We start from the raw sequence: 17,187 nt of genomic DNA, 5'->3' as shown, positions 1-17,187 counted from the left end.
CCCACAAGGTATAAACTACTACACTGATGGTTCCAAATCTCCAGGGGCAGTGGGCGCGGCTGTTATCCTCGATGATCCAATGAAGAGAACCTTCTGGCAAGGTGCCTATAGGCTGGATCCGTCTTGATCCATCAACCAAGCAGAGTCGATAGCCATCCTTAACACCCTCAGGCATATCCAGGATAATATAACCAGTTACAACGGTAAAAACATCAATATCATTAGCGAAAGTCGTGACGCCCTTTACCATATTCGTAAGCGTAACTGCCGCCTCCCCATAATCAAAAATAGTTTATGATCCTATATGAAATCTCGAATACTGTAAATATAAAATTTTACTAGATCAAGGAAGCAGTGGCAATGACAAGGCGAACAATCTGACCAAAAACGCCTCCTCATTATCCACTGTGTGTAGCTGCTCCTCGACCCCCCCTGTCTTGGGTTCAAAGTAAGCTGGACTCTATTCTAATGTCTTCTTGGCAGAAAGAGTTGGATGGGAGCCTGACGGGATGCCTCACTCACAACTTAATCGCCAGCATCTCTCGTAGGATCAGCAACCGTCATTTTATCACCAATCACGTCATTACCAAAATACTTACAGCACACGGCAACTTCAGGGCCTACCTCTATAGGTTCCTGAGGAATGGGAACGGCTTATGCCACTGTGATATTAATGAGAACGAAGATCCAATGCATCTAATCTTCATCTGCCCGGTTCATTCATGCCACCGTGCAAACCTTCGTAAGGCTATTGTGGAACGATGGTATCCTTGGCCCCGCAAACTATATACCTTTATAGAGGACCATATCATCTATCAAGAATTCAAGACCTTCGTGGGGCACTTGAAACTAACGGACTATTCCACCACCAGCCGAAGCGGCACTTAACGGACAGCTCGCCTCCTGGGTCAACAGGGACTCCCATAAAGGGATTTCCTATTGTTTCTTTTCAGTGCCACCCCTTCTTTTGCTCACTTTTATCAAGGTGGACTCGTCTGTCCTTCTCCTCAAAGTACCCTATGAGCCTACTTTTTCTCTGTAAATACAAATTGCTCTGTACGCATAATCTATTGTATACCCTTGTCTTATCCAACAGTCCTCGATGCTGCTCATGTCCTTCCTCTTCCACTTTCAAACCTCCAACTATCCAATCTTTCCAACTTTTCTTCGACTCATTCTCCCTCCTTCTTCACCCATTTCTTATCTATTAAGTACAGCCTTTCTTTCTTCGCATATGTTCTTACTCTTATTCTTCATCAATTGTAGATGTTCACTTTGCCGAAAGTTTTAACAACAATTTGACCGTTAGGGAAATTAGTTATTTCCGATTCAGATAAAATATATTGAACTGCTATTTGAACATTAATAAAATATTCTAAAGATAAATGGTTAATATAAAATGACAGTCTTTAAGATTATAAAATATTTTATATTTATAAATTTTGTGTCTAAAAATTGCAAATGCTAATAACGAGTAAAGTATTCATTAATTCCAACCTTATTCGAGATATGACACATGACTCTTTTAGCTCTCCTCTTCCTTGACCTTTAACCACAAAAATTTAATAACATCAATCCTCTTAATACACAAACCTTCCTGAAAACTTTCAGAAATTTTCGACCAAAAGCACAGGAATTATTAAGCTTCAAAGAGGATGAACAAAATCGTGTCATATGCGAGCGAACAAACATAGACACAATAATATCCATACTTATAGAAAAACATCCAAATTTTTTGTATTTCTCGACGTTTCAAGGTCTTCTGAGTCCAAAAATGTAAAAATCTTGGGTGAAGGGGTCAATTTTTTGACCGATCGCCATACTTTTCCTCTCTTATATGTAACAGTGAAAAATAAAAAAGAAAATAAGAAAAACTTTTGATAACGTGAAGATTTTTGAAACCTATTATCAAATATCGATTGATTATCGAAATTTACCTTGCTTTACACTATTTTTCATCTATAATTACACGTTTCTCCCTTTTTTTGTGTCAATAACATCATGAGAGATACGCAAATCTTATTTACGAGTACATTTTGTAATTATCTGAGTAACAAAAGCTATTTAGATATATTTGGATCATTTCAGAGAGAAACAACAGTAAAGTGGATAATAAACATTAATATTTATCGAAAATATTGTTAATTAATATTTAAATTTTATCTAAAATATGATATGGATAGCATTTTATCCATATTCAATTCATTGCATTGTAACTATGAACAAGTCAAATCAGCAGACAGAGTTAAATTATTGTCAACTAAATGCAAATCTAATAAAATGATATTAAAAAGCATTTTAATATATTGAATTTTATAAAAGTTACTCAATTTTATAAAACAGAATGAAAAGTTTTTTTTATAGTCGATGCCAATGGAGATGATTGTCCAATTCACCCTTCACTTTTGCGTTAATAAACAACTCCTGTCACTTTCGAAACTAAATTTCGTGTAATATTCTTACTTTGGTCATAGAAAGAAGTAAGAATATTACACGAAACCTTCGTTCTACGAATAAGTAAGGTTATTTGGTCTTGCTGTTTCCATTACATCGCTCCATAATTCCTAATAGCTGTTGCTTTAGCGTGTAATTTAAAAGAAAAAAGTTTTAAAAGTTTCTTATAAATCTTTTAATAACGACGAATGATTAAATTTCGACTTGAAAAGTTTTCAAAAATATAATTTCGATTTTTAATTTATATTTTCTAGTCTTATACCTTTGTAATTTTAATATAAAAATTACAAAGATATAATAGAAACTCAATGCAATAATATAAAAAAGAAAAACTGTTGATTCATTGATTTAAAATTATAAAATACTATAGATAAAGCATGTTCATTAATATTTATTTTGTGAAAACAACGATATTTATATACAAGTATCATTTCCATGTTATTTGAGTTTATTAAATTAATTTTGAAGTTTATTATTATAATTTTATTTATATTGAAACTAGAAATAATAGCTACAGTCCATTAAAAATACTTTTGTTTTATTATAGTTCATTAAATATCTATTTAAATTAAATAAATAAAACTGAAAATTTAAAACATTTCTCAAAATATAAAGTGAATATTATATAAACAAAATTGCATAAAATTATATAAATAGTTACGCCAGTTAAGTGTTAAATGCAACATTAGCATTGACATTTAGTCGAATCTAATCCTTGTATCTGAATTCGAAACATAAATTTAAAGCTAAATTATCCTTTAACACATTTATTGGAGCATATCAAGCATAAGGAATTAATTCGGATCATTTTCACTTTAACAATTCGTTGTGATATTTTATCCTTCACGTATTTTCCATTTGTGACACATTTAATTTCTGTAAGATTTGGAGAAAATACATAGAGATTTCCTTACAAGTTAATGTAATAAAGAAGATTTAAACACCATTTTTTTTAGAATAATTAAAATATTAACAATATTTATCAAAGAAATATTTTTCTTTTATGTTTTAATCGCAGTGGAATTTATTTCTCTAAGATGGAGCTTTGTAAAACGTTTTAGAATAAGAACTAAATAAATTATTGAAGAACAGCATCAATAGGTGTTTATAATTAACCGGATTTTTATTTTACAACAACGTCACTATTACACGTTCCACAATAAATATCTCCAGTTGTGATATATTTACACTACGTTTGTTGACGACGTATATCATGTCATCACGACATAATACGATAGATCCTTCAACAGGAGACAAATCATAAATGTAAGAAGCAAAGTTCCAGTAGCTTAAGTACATAAAGAAGCTTTTTAACAATAGCAATATATAGCTCGAATAAGAAAATTGCTTATACACAGTATATATTTATATAAATTCTGTTTTGAAAAGAATATTTTCAAAAGTAATAAGTTATATTGAAAAGTTTTAATACATTTGTGAGAAAAGCAATAATAAAGTGTAATAAGTACGAATATAATAAGTCATAGAAGTCTAAGCAATATTTATTACACAGTAGTAAAATAATATATATATTTTAAAATTTTATTATGAAGTTAACTTTAAATTTAATCTTTTAAAACGTTACAATAATAAAGACTATTTTAATTTTACATTTGACACTGTTTAAAGTACGAATATTGTAATTTTGTATATATGTAGGAAGAGAAAGATTCATATCATCGACTTTAACGATGATAATCTATACTAATATAATAAAGAGGTAATGTTTGTATGTTTGTATGTATGTAAGTTTGGATGCAGCAGGTAATCTCCAAAACTACTCATCCGATTTCAAAAATTTTTTCACCAATATTTAGAATGGAACTTCAGGATGGACATAGGCTGTATATTATTCCGTTAAACATGGGGGATGGACAGTTCTTTACGGTAAGCCTTACGGAGAAGGCTTACCGTAAAGAACTCTGCTTCTATTTATACTATTTTAAATGCGGTTTTTTGCGTTTTTGATTGCGTTTTAATAGAGTACGTCAACAGAATGTACACTAAGAAGGGATTTTTCGATATTCTTCCCGGGGGGAGAGGGACAGGATTAAGGCTTACTGTGAAGAACTTCACTTCTATTATACTATTTTAGATGCGGTTTTTTGCGTTTTTGATTGCGTTTTAATAGAGTACGTCAACAGAATGTACACTAAGAAGGGATTTTTCGATATTCCCCCCGGGGGAGAGGGACAGGATTAAGGCTTACTGTGAAGAACTTCACTTCTATTATACTATTTTAGATGCGGTTTTTTGCGTTTTTGATTGCGTTTTAATAGGGTACGTCAAGAGAATGTACACTAAGAAAAAATTTTTCGAAAAATTTTCCCCCACGGGGGAAGTGTTATACATTTATAATAGATACATTTTGAGCCACAACAAGGCGTGGCGGGGTCTGCTAGTAATTGATAATTTAAGAACTATTTTCAACTATTTTCATACTTCATGTGGTCCGTCAAGCTAGTTGTGATCTCACTTTCGGTGTCTCACTTCGTATCGGTCGTGTCCTTTTCTTAAGTTCCACTTCTGAATCGCTATTAAATCACCAACTTTGTAAACAGTAGAATCTTTATGACGTTTGTTGTAAGTTTGCTTGTTTTCCTCTTAGACTCTTAAGATGTTTTGTTCGGTTACTTTTCGTTTTTCACTAAATAGCTTTTCATTTTCTTGCTCTAAAAGAAATAAAATCTGGTTGCTATTTATGAGTCTCAAGAAATCAAGCTTCCAACGAAAGCTTCGAAGGATGTCATCTATACGCTATATTAGTAGGTGCTGTTGAAGGAAATTTGTATTTGAGCCTCACGCGTGTATCAACATTGAGGTTCGTTCAGTGGCATAAAATCTTTACTGCGATTTTATCCTCTCTTGGGAACGTCATAGGTGATAACAACATGATGAATGTTTTTCTGTAGATAATACATGGTATAGAAGTAAAGCGGAGTCTTTGCAGGTAGTTTCTTTTTCTGAGCTTTTGAGTAGTTTCTATAGATCATATTCAAGTCTAGTAGACGAAATAACTCTTCAAATTACTTTATTCGTTTATTTATTGGCAGGTGGTCATCATTGGAGAATTGCATCATGTTATCCTCCAAATCTAAAGATACCGTCCTTTCTTCTCCGTCTCATTGTGGGTCTCACGCCCGCTTCGACTTTTGATCTAATCCCATGTGATTATTTTTTAACGCTCATGTTTTCCCAGGATGATCATCAGCGTAAGCCAATTTTTCTGTAGAAAAGTCCACATCTCTGCCATCCACGGTATAATTATTTTCATCTTTCTATCCAACCATTCGTTCGAACTCGCAGTTCTCTCACGGGAAAGTGCCCTCTCAAGGCGCTCTTGAAGTTCAAGCTTTATTCCTTACGTCGCCACCTTTAGCTTAGTTAAAATGTCATAAATTTTCTCTCTTCTCCGTAGTCTTAACTTCTTTTCCTTCACATCTTCTGTATTTATCTGGATTCTCCTCTCGCCTTTCGTCGGCCCATTGTGGAGTAACATCTGTTGGCAGTGTTACTCCACAATATAGGTAGGTAAAGTATGAAGTATTTTCTACTTGCGGTAACACTAAGTAGAAAATTTCAGAGGAATTGTAAATCTATCCTAGTAGGGTGACTCACAGTTCCTCTGAAACATCGTCTTGTTCTCCATTCAGTTCAAACGATAGCAACTGTAATAACGAAGCTCCGACTTTGCGCTCGTCCCTCTTTATTACAAATCTTCAGTGAAATTTCAATTCAATCTTCAATTTCGCCACCATCCCAATCCCATGAACCACATCCTTTGCGCCCATTCTCTCTCTTTTCTTTTAAATGCTTTATATTTCTATACAGAGTTGTTCAAAAGAAATCAAAGAGATGATGCCTGAAAGCATTCTCTGCTTTGTAGATTTATAAATAAATAAATAAAATTGTTAACAATTTTATTTATTTATTTATCATTATTAGTATTATTATTTTAATAAAAATATATTAGTAACATTACATCAAAATTAAAAATAAATATATAAAGTTTTCTAAAAGAAGCAGTTAAACAGCATACATATGGATTATTTTTTATTAAAACCTTTAGAAAAGACTTGATATTAAAACGAGCAATTATTTATCGTGACAGTCTTATATAATGAATGCAAAATAAAAATGGAGAAAGAGAGGAATTGTTTTATTTTCGGAGTAAAAAGAGATTTTATTTTTGTAAAATCAAACAAAATTAAAAATAAATATATAAAGTTTTCTAAAAGAAGCAGTTAAACAGCATACATATGGATTATTTTTTATTAAAACCTTTAGAAAAGACTTGATATTAAAACGAGCAATTATTTATCGTGACATTGTTACCATGCCGGGCTATAATTCTTAATCATAATTTTAATTTATTCAATTTAAAATATATTCTTTCCACTTCAAACGAGTGACTTGTCCCTGCATATCATACTTTTCCTTTAACAATAGATACGTGCGGGTCATCAATCTAATACCTTTCAGGGGAAATTTTTTTAATTGAAATAAAGTAACGTGACTTCCGNATAATTAATAAATGAATAATATTACTTAAAAATTATTACTTTTAAATTTAAGAAAAGCCAGCAACGAGTTGCTTAACTTTTCCGGCGACATTTGATGGTGTCATCTGTTGTCATATTTTATTTAAAAATTTTTTTTAATATTTTTAACTAGGCCTATTATAAAATGGCAAAAAACTTAGTTTTCAGAGTAGGGATGAGTTTTATAAAAGATTTGCAATGCTAATGAGTAAAATCGACATTAATCCGATCCTACTAGAGATACACGCGATCCCGTTTATCTCCCCACCCCTTCGACCTTTAACCACTAAAATTTAATAGCATAAATCCTCCTAATACACAAATTTCTTCCTGCAAAATTTCAGAAATTTTCCACAAAAAAAAAAACAGGCCTAAACACTTATACAATCGTTACAATTATAACTGAAAAACGTTAAATCGTGTTTAAAACGTTTTACTTTTGTGTTTATTATAAGCACTGAAGTTCATTATAAAAATAGTCAGCGTGTGCATCAGTGGAGTAACTAAGATTTCGCTCTAGGGGTGTGATCTGTTGGGATGATTTAAAAGGTACAATCGAAATGAAGAAAAATAAGTGTTCTTTATATATCCGTCAGACAAATGTTCCTGAAAACTTCGAGAATAAACTCGTTATCCGAACTATTATCTTTGTTTTAGTTTAAATTTTGATTCTAAAGCCTCTGAGGGGGTCCAATATACATATCATCCTCATAAGTAGGCACAGATGTGCATTAATAGTTAGAGTTACTTCTCTGTATCCAAGTGTTCCTATTATCCAATTTTCTGTGCAGTATATATATATATATAAGGTTTTTCAGAAATGTTTTATCAAATTTCACAGCCTTATAGACAACCATTATTTTTATCTTTGGTTTAATTAGCGAGTTATTAAGCGTTGAAATGTCACGCCATTTCAGTTTTTTTAAGTTTTTTATGTAATTTATCATTAATTAATAAAAAAAGTTATGATTCCTAAACGAATTTAAACAGCACATTTTTAATTTATCTCTTTTAATTTAATTTAAGTAATTAATCCAGCCAAGAATATCTTTACAGCTGTTCATCAACGTCTTCGAAAAACGGGGACACTTTCAATAGTCACCATTGATAGAGGAAGAGAAAGAACCGCAAAATCACCTGATATGGAGGAGCGAGTTATTGTTAGAATGATCCTAGTACAAGTACAAGACAAATAGCTAAAACAATAGATACCACTCATTCAAGTGTATAGCGTATTCTTCGTGAATACCAATTGTATCCATACCATTTACAATTTTCCTCCTGCAAAGTTGTCAATGTTGTCTGCAAAAGAGTATTAATTTTCGTTTTCTCAGAAATATGCTTTTTACACATGAAGCAATTATTGATGCTAATGTATTAGTAATATTGTTTTATTTTAGACTTGAAACATCGGAAATGATGCCACTACGCTTTGAAGCTTAATAACTCCCTAAGTAAGCTTCAGATTTTAAAAAAATGACTTTTTTATTTAAGTTTATTGGATTTGCTTTGGTGTAATGCCAATTTTTTCTTCTTACCGCATGTAAATAATGGTCTCCAGATCTACAGTTGAAAGACATCGATCTGCTTTTCATAGTTTACGTGCCAAATTTAATAGTTTAACACAGTCGAAATATATACATATATATACAAAATATATAGGCCTATATATATATATTTTTTTTGTTTAAATGTTTTGGCATTTTGTAAAAGAAACAAATTTGAAAATATTTAACGATTTTTCTTATAAAATTAACTACACCGTAAAATATTCTTAGGTTTATCAATAGTTTTATAAATATTTTTATAAATACGTATAAAGTTTTTGTTGAAAAAGCCAAGAATAATATTTTCTTTAGATCGATTTAGTACGATCGATCAAATTAATAATAAAGAATACATTCAATTATCATTCGACTGAAAAGCACTCTCGTGTCTTCAACGAGTGAACGTTTAATTAAATTTCACTTGATTCGAAATATGTTAACAACTTAAAAATATAATCTAGTGTAAAATGTTTTATTATTAAATTATTTATATTCGCCGATTTTAAGAAAAAATTTAGATTAAAATTATAGCTTTTTTTACGTTTAAAATACGTTTAAAAAATAACTTTCCGCATCATTTTATCTATTCTAGTTGACGGGACGATGAAAAGTGGATAATTCACTTAGTCAGTCAGCGATATATCTGAAAAGTGAATGATAAAGAAAAAGATTTTTCTCATTCCACATCCACATTTTATAATCTACATTACAAACTTAGTTTGATATAAAGTTTTATATAATTTAAATTAACGATCTGATAAAAATTCACACGATAAAACATTCTTCGAATGTCAGGTTATAGATTTCTTTCTTACAATTTAATTATATAAATTGATAAGAAATTTTGATAGAAACTAGAGAATAGATTTTAATTATTTCCTCCAACATTTTATAACTTCTTTGGCTTTTTTCGTATGTATGATTCTAATACAAAATAACAATTATATTTGCTTATAGCTTATTTTTATGTAAAGATTTTAAATAAGAAATTATTTACATTTTTGTTAACTGATAACAATGTTAAATCTATCTTGTAATCAGGAGCGATCAAAGAAAAAGGGGGCAAAGTTAGAAACAAATAATTACATTAGTTAACTTTTATTTAATTATTTTGAAAATTTTTTACATGTAGAATATAGAATACAGCCGACGGTGTAAGGTTACATATCTCAATCACTTTTAAGATTATAATTTGTGGAATTTTTTACGTCATTCCAGGGAAGATAAGTGTCTCGTTTGACCTCCTCTATAACGCCATTGAATGTAATCATAATTAATAAATGAAACCGAATACGCGACTTTCGCTAAATTGTTCACAATTTGTATTATATTAGCTAACCGGTAATTAAATTTAAAAATAGTGAATGAAAGTATACGATTAATTCATAAGTTTTACTATAAATCTATTTATTATCACTCGGAATACATTTTTTTTAGTATTGTAATTATAGTAATGTTCGTGTTTACTTGACGAATTTAATAAATATTTTAGTATTAATAAAAGTTTTGAATCAAATTTTAATTATTATTATTAAATTAATTTTTATGTTATAAAATTTAATCGGAGTTAAATGCAGTTATGTATTAATTAAAATAAGATTTAAATGATTCTTAATTATTGTTCGATACATCTCATCAAAAGAGAAAGTCAAAATAATACGGATTTATCTGAAGATGCCAATTTAAATGACAATTTATTACTTGGTGTGCTTTTAATTTATTTCTAGAAGAGTAATAAAAGTGTCAGAAAACTCCAAACAAAGCAATGAATAATTCGAAATTAAGAATATCAAGTATTTAATTCCGTTGATGGGAATAATTAATAAATATAATAAGTTTATTTTGAAGAATTCCATTATTCTTTGTCATTAACATTTAAATGACAAACCAAGAATATATTTATACAGTTCAAATGCTTTATATAATGTATATATACTTAGAAGATAAACATAATGTAACAATAAATTCCACAAATGTTGAAAATTTAATACGTAAGCCTATAAATCAACTGTTAAAAGTAATATGACAATTGAAAATAAAGTTATAATGTAATATAGAATATAACATAGATTATAATTCTAGTAAACAAGATACTTATTTTTCACTAGAGGTCGAGTATATAGGTAGTTTTTTAGATTGTATTTAAGAATGTAATATGAACGATAAAAATAGAACTTTCTCTAATTAATTGATTCCAAAATTCCATTTGTTAGTTGCAACCGAAATGTCTAAAAATTAAAAACATACGATAAGAATTACAAAGTAATAGGAACACATCAAAACTTTTGAAAAACAGAGGAAAAAAGACTTAAAAATTGTCTCTAAATATTTAAATTTGTTTCTGTTTTTTTAATAATTTTAATTAATAAAGAGATTTTTAATTGAATTGTTATTTATTTATTTATTTTAAAATTTATCTAATTTGTATATTTGATTGTTAGATACAGTTAAAACATATTTTTGAAAGGATAATAAATGAAAACAAACATAACTTTTTATGTTAAAAGCACGAAATATATTTCGTAAGTTATTTAGATTCTCGGGATTATTTGTTGCGATATTTAAATATATATATTTAGTTCTGGTTTGTTGTAAGATATTTCGAAACGAACTCTTACATAAATGATACGTTTGTGAAGAGGACAAATTAGACGAATATAACAATATTCGGTGGTATTAACGGCGCCAGCGTGGACCAAAGCGACATCAATACTCTTTTTATAGCCCGAAAAATATCCGTACCACGCAACATTTACACAATAATAGTTCTATAACTCTATACTTTACTTGCGCAACCGTACTCGAATTATCTACTATTCCTCTCACAATACGGGGTTGTGTGGCGCCGGCGACATCTGAAATGTCTCCCACCCTCATACAGCCAATCGAAGAAAGCACACAACGGTTGATTCAATTACAAGCGAATTTTCTCTTATTCATTTACTTAATTTTTACCATAAAATTGTTAAATAATAATTAATACTTTAAGTTTGTATTTATAAATAAATTAAACAATATCTTCGTCCTTATTCATATACACATATAATACACATCTTACAACTATTCAAGTAACTTCGTATTAATATGTTACGAAAGATATTTATGATTACGCTTCTATCACGCAAACATTTGTACTAAATTTTCGTTATTTATATTAAATTTTAATGTCGCAACTCGACCTATATTGATAACGATTGATGATTTATACTCGAGCCAAATAATTCAATCTAAGTTGAGAAGTCTTGCAGATTATTCTGAGAAATAACAGAAACAAATCTCTATAATTAGCATCAGACTATAAATAACACGTAAATTTTTTTAAACTATACGTCTTCTGTTTTTTATTTAATGTTAATGTTAATCAATAAGTTTTAAGAATGGGAACAGATTATTCTGTCGTCCGTATTTCACGCTAGATTATTAAAAGAAAAGAGAAAATTTAAACGTAGCGTGAAATAAAATCTAAAAATATTTACTATTTCTGCATATTTATGACTAAAATTTCGAATTAGGAAGACATATCGAGCTTTCTTTCAGATGACAAGTTGACAGTACGAAGCTTTATTTTCACATACATAAAATATTGAAATATTCCATCGTATGTATCTTTCAATATTGAAAGATTGCAATAGAAATATATCAACGAAATTTTCATTTAATTCCTCGTTTTATTTAATTTCTATCTTTTGTAGTACGTACAGTAATTAAAAAAGTTTTTATGGGAATATAAACGAAAAAAAAGGAAAAATAAATACAAGAAATACATTCTATATTATTTTGAAAATAATCGATTTATAAAAAAAAATAAATTAAACAATTAACTTTTAAATAACGAACGAGGCATTTTTTCAATTGTTTTTTGAAATTTAAGATGTTTTTTTTGATTAAAAATATGATTAGAAAAAGTCTTAGTAATGTTTATTTACGTGCACTCTTTTCTTTATATGGACTTTGCTTATTTAGAAAATTGAAAAGTTGTTTATTTCGGTTTCAGTGGAATTAAATCTAAAATAATTTTAAAGTTAGTCAAAATATATTTAGTTGGTTGAAAATAAAAAATTTATCAAAACTTATATATTCAGTTGTTGACTTAATTCTTTCTTCTTAGAATTCTCTATCAAATTATTTTGTTAATGAAAATAAATTGTGTAGTGAAAAACAACCTTTTTTCTTTTTTACAAAACTGCTATTTATTTTCTATAAAGTCAGTTGTAAAGTACAATATTTGGAGACGTCTCTCGTCTCAAATATAACTTTATGATGTGTTACAAGTATCATCGAATTTATTTTATAGAGAAGTTAAAGGGATTAATAATTTCTCAAGTGTTGATTTATTGTTTGAAATAATTAATGACAATAAAAAGATCTTTTGCAGCCGGATAATTTATCGATAATTCTGAAAGATGAGTTTAGAAATAACATTATTCAAACTGAAGGTGTTTGGTTATTATACTCGATTTAAAAAAAAAGATGTTAGAAAAATGAAAAAAACAATTTTTTTTAGAGTTTAAGAATCTATGACACATGATGCCAGCGAGGCAAATTACGTTGTCCTTTCACGTCTTGAAAAGAATTCCTCAATTTGGTTTTCACTATTCAATATAAATAGATTTTTCTCTTCCAATTGTGAAGAATAAACGTAATCAGATTTCATTTTAATTCTATTGCTGATTTATAAAATATATAAAGTTAAAATATTCGTTGATTTAGCCTATTCCCGTCCATCCAGTGTAAACCTGGGTCAGTTGGACGGAGAAAGTCACAAATTATAGTAAAGTTCTAAATTATTGGAAGATTGTGGAGTATTACACTAGGCAAGGATTTACCACAATTTATCCACGTGTTGGGGTCCCTGTTAATGCATTGATTTATTCATATATGATATTGATGTTGGTCTTTTTGAGGTTCTTCTGTAGGAACCTTGAGACTAATGTAGTCGCCCAGGGAAATACGCTGGAGTGCTTTAGATTATCCGTGTTTTCCAGTTTACTCTTGTACTAATAAGCACAGATAATCGGGCGTTCTGTGTATATATTTTTACGTCTTTACTACCTGTGATATAATATACAATAGAAGTCCAACAAATTAATTTTCTAACTGTACTTATGTAATAAACAAACTAGAGAATGTTGCGCATTTAATAAAAATAAAATTTAAATTCTTTCGAAAGGATTTAAAACAAATATTTAATATCCTCTTTATAAGTTTTGAAGTACTAGTGTATAGGAAATATTATGTAAGTAAGCTTACCTGCTTTGGCTGTGTCTTATATAATGAATGCAAAATAAAAATGGAGAAAGAGAGGAATTGTTTTATTTTCGGAGTAAAAAGAGATTTTATTTTTGTAAAATCGAACAAAATTAAAAATAAATATATAAAGTTTTCTAAAAGAAGCAGTTAAACAGCATACATATGGATTATTTTTTATTAAAACCTTTAGAAAAGACTTGATATTAAAACGAGCAATTATTTATCGTGACATTGTTACCATGCCGGGCTATAATTCTTAATCATAATTTTAATTTATTCAATTTAAAATATATTCTTTCCACTTCAAACGAGTGACTTGTCCCTGCATATCATACTTTTCCTTTAACAATAGATACGTGCGGGTCATCAATCTAATACCTTTCAGGGGAAATTTTTTGAATTGAAATAAAGTAACGTGACTTCCGGTTTGCATCGGAAGTTCTTATATAGTTATTTAATCGTACTCTCCTTTCAATGTTTCCATATCTGGTCTCGTCTTTCATCTATCTAGCTTCATTCTCGAGATCAAGGAAAGCCAAACGGACAGACAAACGGACGGACGACTTATAGGTCTACAAATTTTTCAAAATAATTATTTGTTACACAGAAATTACTCCAATAAATTTTAATACTGTTCTACAATTTCTCATTATTCATGAGATTGAGCACTTTTTATATTATATTATATCATTATTGAAAATAAATATGACAAATATGAGAAATAAAATTAATATCTTTCACATGCATATTTTGAATACAGATTTTATAATTTTTAATTTCTGATATTTTTTAAACAAACCATTCGGAGTTATAAATTATCGATGTATTACATTAAGGCTTCAGCAGATGGTGTTAAAAATGTAAAGCTTTTTTCTATGGGAAAATCTTTTTGTAAAATTCTGAACCGTACGTTAATAGAAGAATTAAATAAGATTCTAACACAAAAAACCGCTTGGTTCTATCCGATTCCGTTTTCGAGAATTTTTGGAAAAGGATTTTCCTATAGAAAAAGCATTACATTTCTAACACCATTTGAATCCAAAGCATGTGGCTGCAAGGCAATTTTATTCTCTATTCAAGACGGTAAGACAGTTTACAGTTTATCTGAAGAAAGATTATCCCTAAATCTAACTGAAGATCAGGCTCAATGTTACACACACCAATCCACAAATTTCCTATCAAATATTCTTATTACAAATAATTGTTTATTTAATACATTGCGATGAACGATGCTAATAAATATTTTTAGTTTCGTTATATTTCTAGTTTTGGACTCTTATTTCTAATGACTTAAATATTGGTTTAAAAAATTATTATACTTATAGCAGAAACAAATATTTTCGTTCCACAGTTTGCAATTTTACAATAACTTTAGCTTCAAAATCTCACATTATTAACATTCGTCTTCAGTATAAAATATCAATTTGAATCCGATACGAAAGAGGAATGTCAAAAATTCCCTATGTTGTTATTATTCTTGCCATTTAAAATATAAATATTCGTCACACGAGCATTATGCATCAACATGCACTTTTTAACACTTCAAATCTGCATGAACTAAATAATAAAATATGTTAACACGTGGCAACAACTACAGTGAATTTAAAACAAAATAGGATACAAAAAAGGATTTAACCGTATTATTCAACGAGAGTTTTATTCCTGTGGGTAAGAGGATCCTTCGAAAACTCCCGGTTGTCATATGGTACGAAGCTATATCTGTAAGAAAAAAGGAAGACTTATCCTGACCAAATCTCAGTTATAAAAGATCAACAAGTCTGTTCTAAGACCATATAACGTGTATAAATTTCTCCTCTACAAGATTGCCTTCGACGAAAAGGAACTAAACTTCTGACGAAAAAAATCAATGCAAAACGGAATGCCGAAAGCGAAGACTACAAAGGAACCTTGCGGAATCTCTAAGGAAAAGAAGGATATTTTCTAAGACAAAGCCATCATCACAAATTTGTTACTCCTAATGCGAAAATCTCGCCATCCATTTTGGAAAGAGATGCCGATGGCAAAATAATTGACAATATAAATGTATCTATAAAACTATATTACTTGCTTCGTAATTGAAAAAAATGACCAATTTTATATAGAAAAGTACTTCTCTTATCCTCAAAATCCTTATAGGGGTGTAGTCTCTATACAGTGGATCTAAGGATAAGAGGAAGGACGTGGTTCCTATATAGGGGTTAAGAGTCTAGAATCGCTTCCTCAGGATAAGAGGAAGTGATTCTAAGAATAAAGAAAAGTGGATCTTGAAATTAGCGTCTCAGATCTTTCCTTTTTTTAATTGCTTCTTCCTAAATTGTCTCTGGATCTGTCCTAATTTTCTTTTAAAATGTAGACATTGATTTTATAGGTGTAGGACTCTCTTGAAACCTGCGACATTCCTAGTATTAACGCCGTACCTACAAATTCAAGTACCTTGTAAATATCATTTAAAAACATCATATTCCATTAAATCATACGAATACAGTATAAAATTTTAGGTTGGTTCTTTAAAAGATAAATATTGTTAATATGATAAGTATAAAATAAATTCATTTCTGTTTGTAGTTACCAGGAAAATTCAACGTTTATCTACAAAGTTATAAAACTGTAGTTACGATTCTTTTACATAGCATGGCATACTTCTAATGTATTTTTAAAAATTTTACATTAAACTGAGGGAAAATGTTACTAAATTTAATACAGTAAAATCTGTATAAACCGAAATAACACGTTAAAATATCGACGTAAACATTCTAATTTTAATAATTATATTTTGTTCACATTTACGCTTGAAATTTTTACAAATATCTGCTTTATTTGTAACTTTCTACAGTTTATTTGTTTGGAAGTTTTCATAATCACTTTTCGTGTTAATAAAATGTTTCAGATGGTTTTTCTTAAAGAAACCTACCGATACAGGATACACTATTATAAATCTTCGGCTTCGTTTAATTAATATTGTGACTCAATATTTTTTTTTTGTATTCAGTTTTTAATATTAAAGCAAGAGAAGATTAAACAGGTCAAAAGTAATTTTATTTTATAATAAAAGATTATTTTATTATAGGCCTATATGCTTCGAAATTTTAATAATAAATAAGATAATACTGTATTTCTTTCTACCTTGTAAAGTCCAGTGAAACGTTTGTTTTGTTATAATCTATATATATAATCGAGACGAGTTGATAATAATAATAATCAGCACAGAGCCCAAACGGTTAGGCGTTGAAAGTTGAAATATGGTACACAGATAGGGTACGTCACGAAAACGCACACTAAGAAGGGATTTTTCGAAATTCCTCCCCACGGGGGAGAGGGACAGAATTAAGGCTTAACACTTCCATCAACAATGGAAGTGTTAAGTAACAATGGAAGTGCTAAGTAACAATGGAAGT

The 17,187-nt window shown here is 29.3% G+C and overlaps 1 protein-coding gene across 1 annotated transcript in view; it reads right to left on the bottom strand.

The window, feature by feature from the left end:
• Positions 1–17,187, bottom strand: part of LOC111616792 — a 72,359-nt gene that overhangs the window by 1,843 nt on the left and 53,329 nt on the right. The gene's annotated exons all lie outside the window — the stretch shown is intronic.

Source organism: Centruroides sculpturatus, unplaced genomic scaffold, assembly GCF_000671375.1.
Source record: "Centruroides sculpturatus isolate CEXI.00-Female unplaced genomic scaffold, Cexi_2.0 scaffold24, whole genome shotgun sequence".
NCBI classification, from domain to species: Eukaryota; Metazoa; Arthropoda; class Arachnida; order Scorpiones; family Buthidae; genus Centruroides; species Centruroides sculpturatus.
Note: the sequence above shows the minus strand (reverse complement) of the source record. Positions and strands in the feature narration are given on the sequence as shown.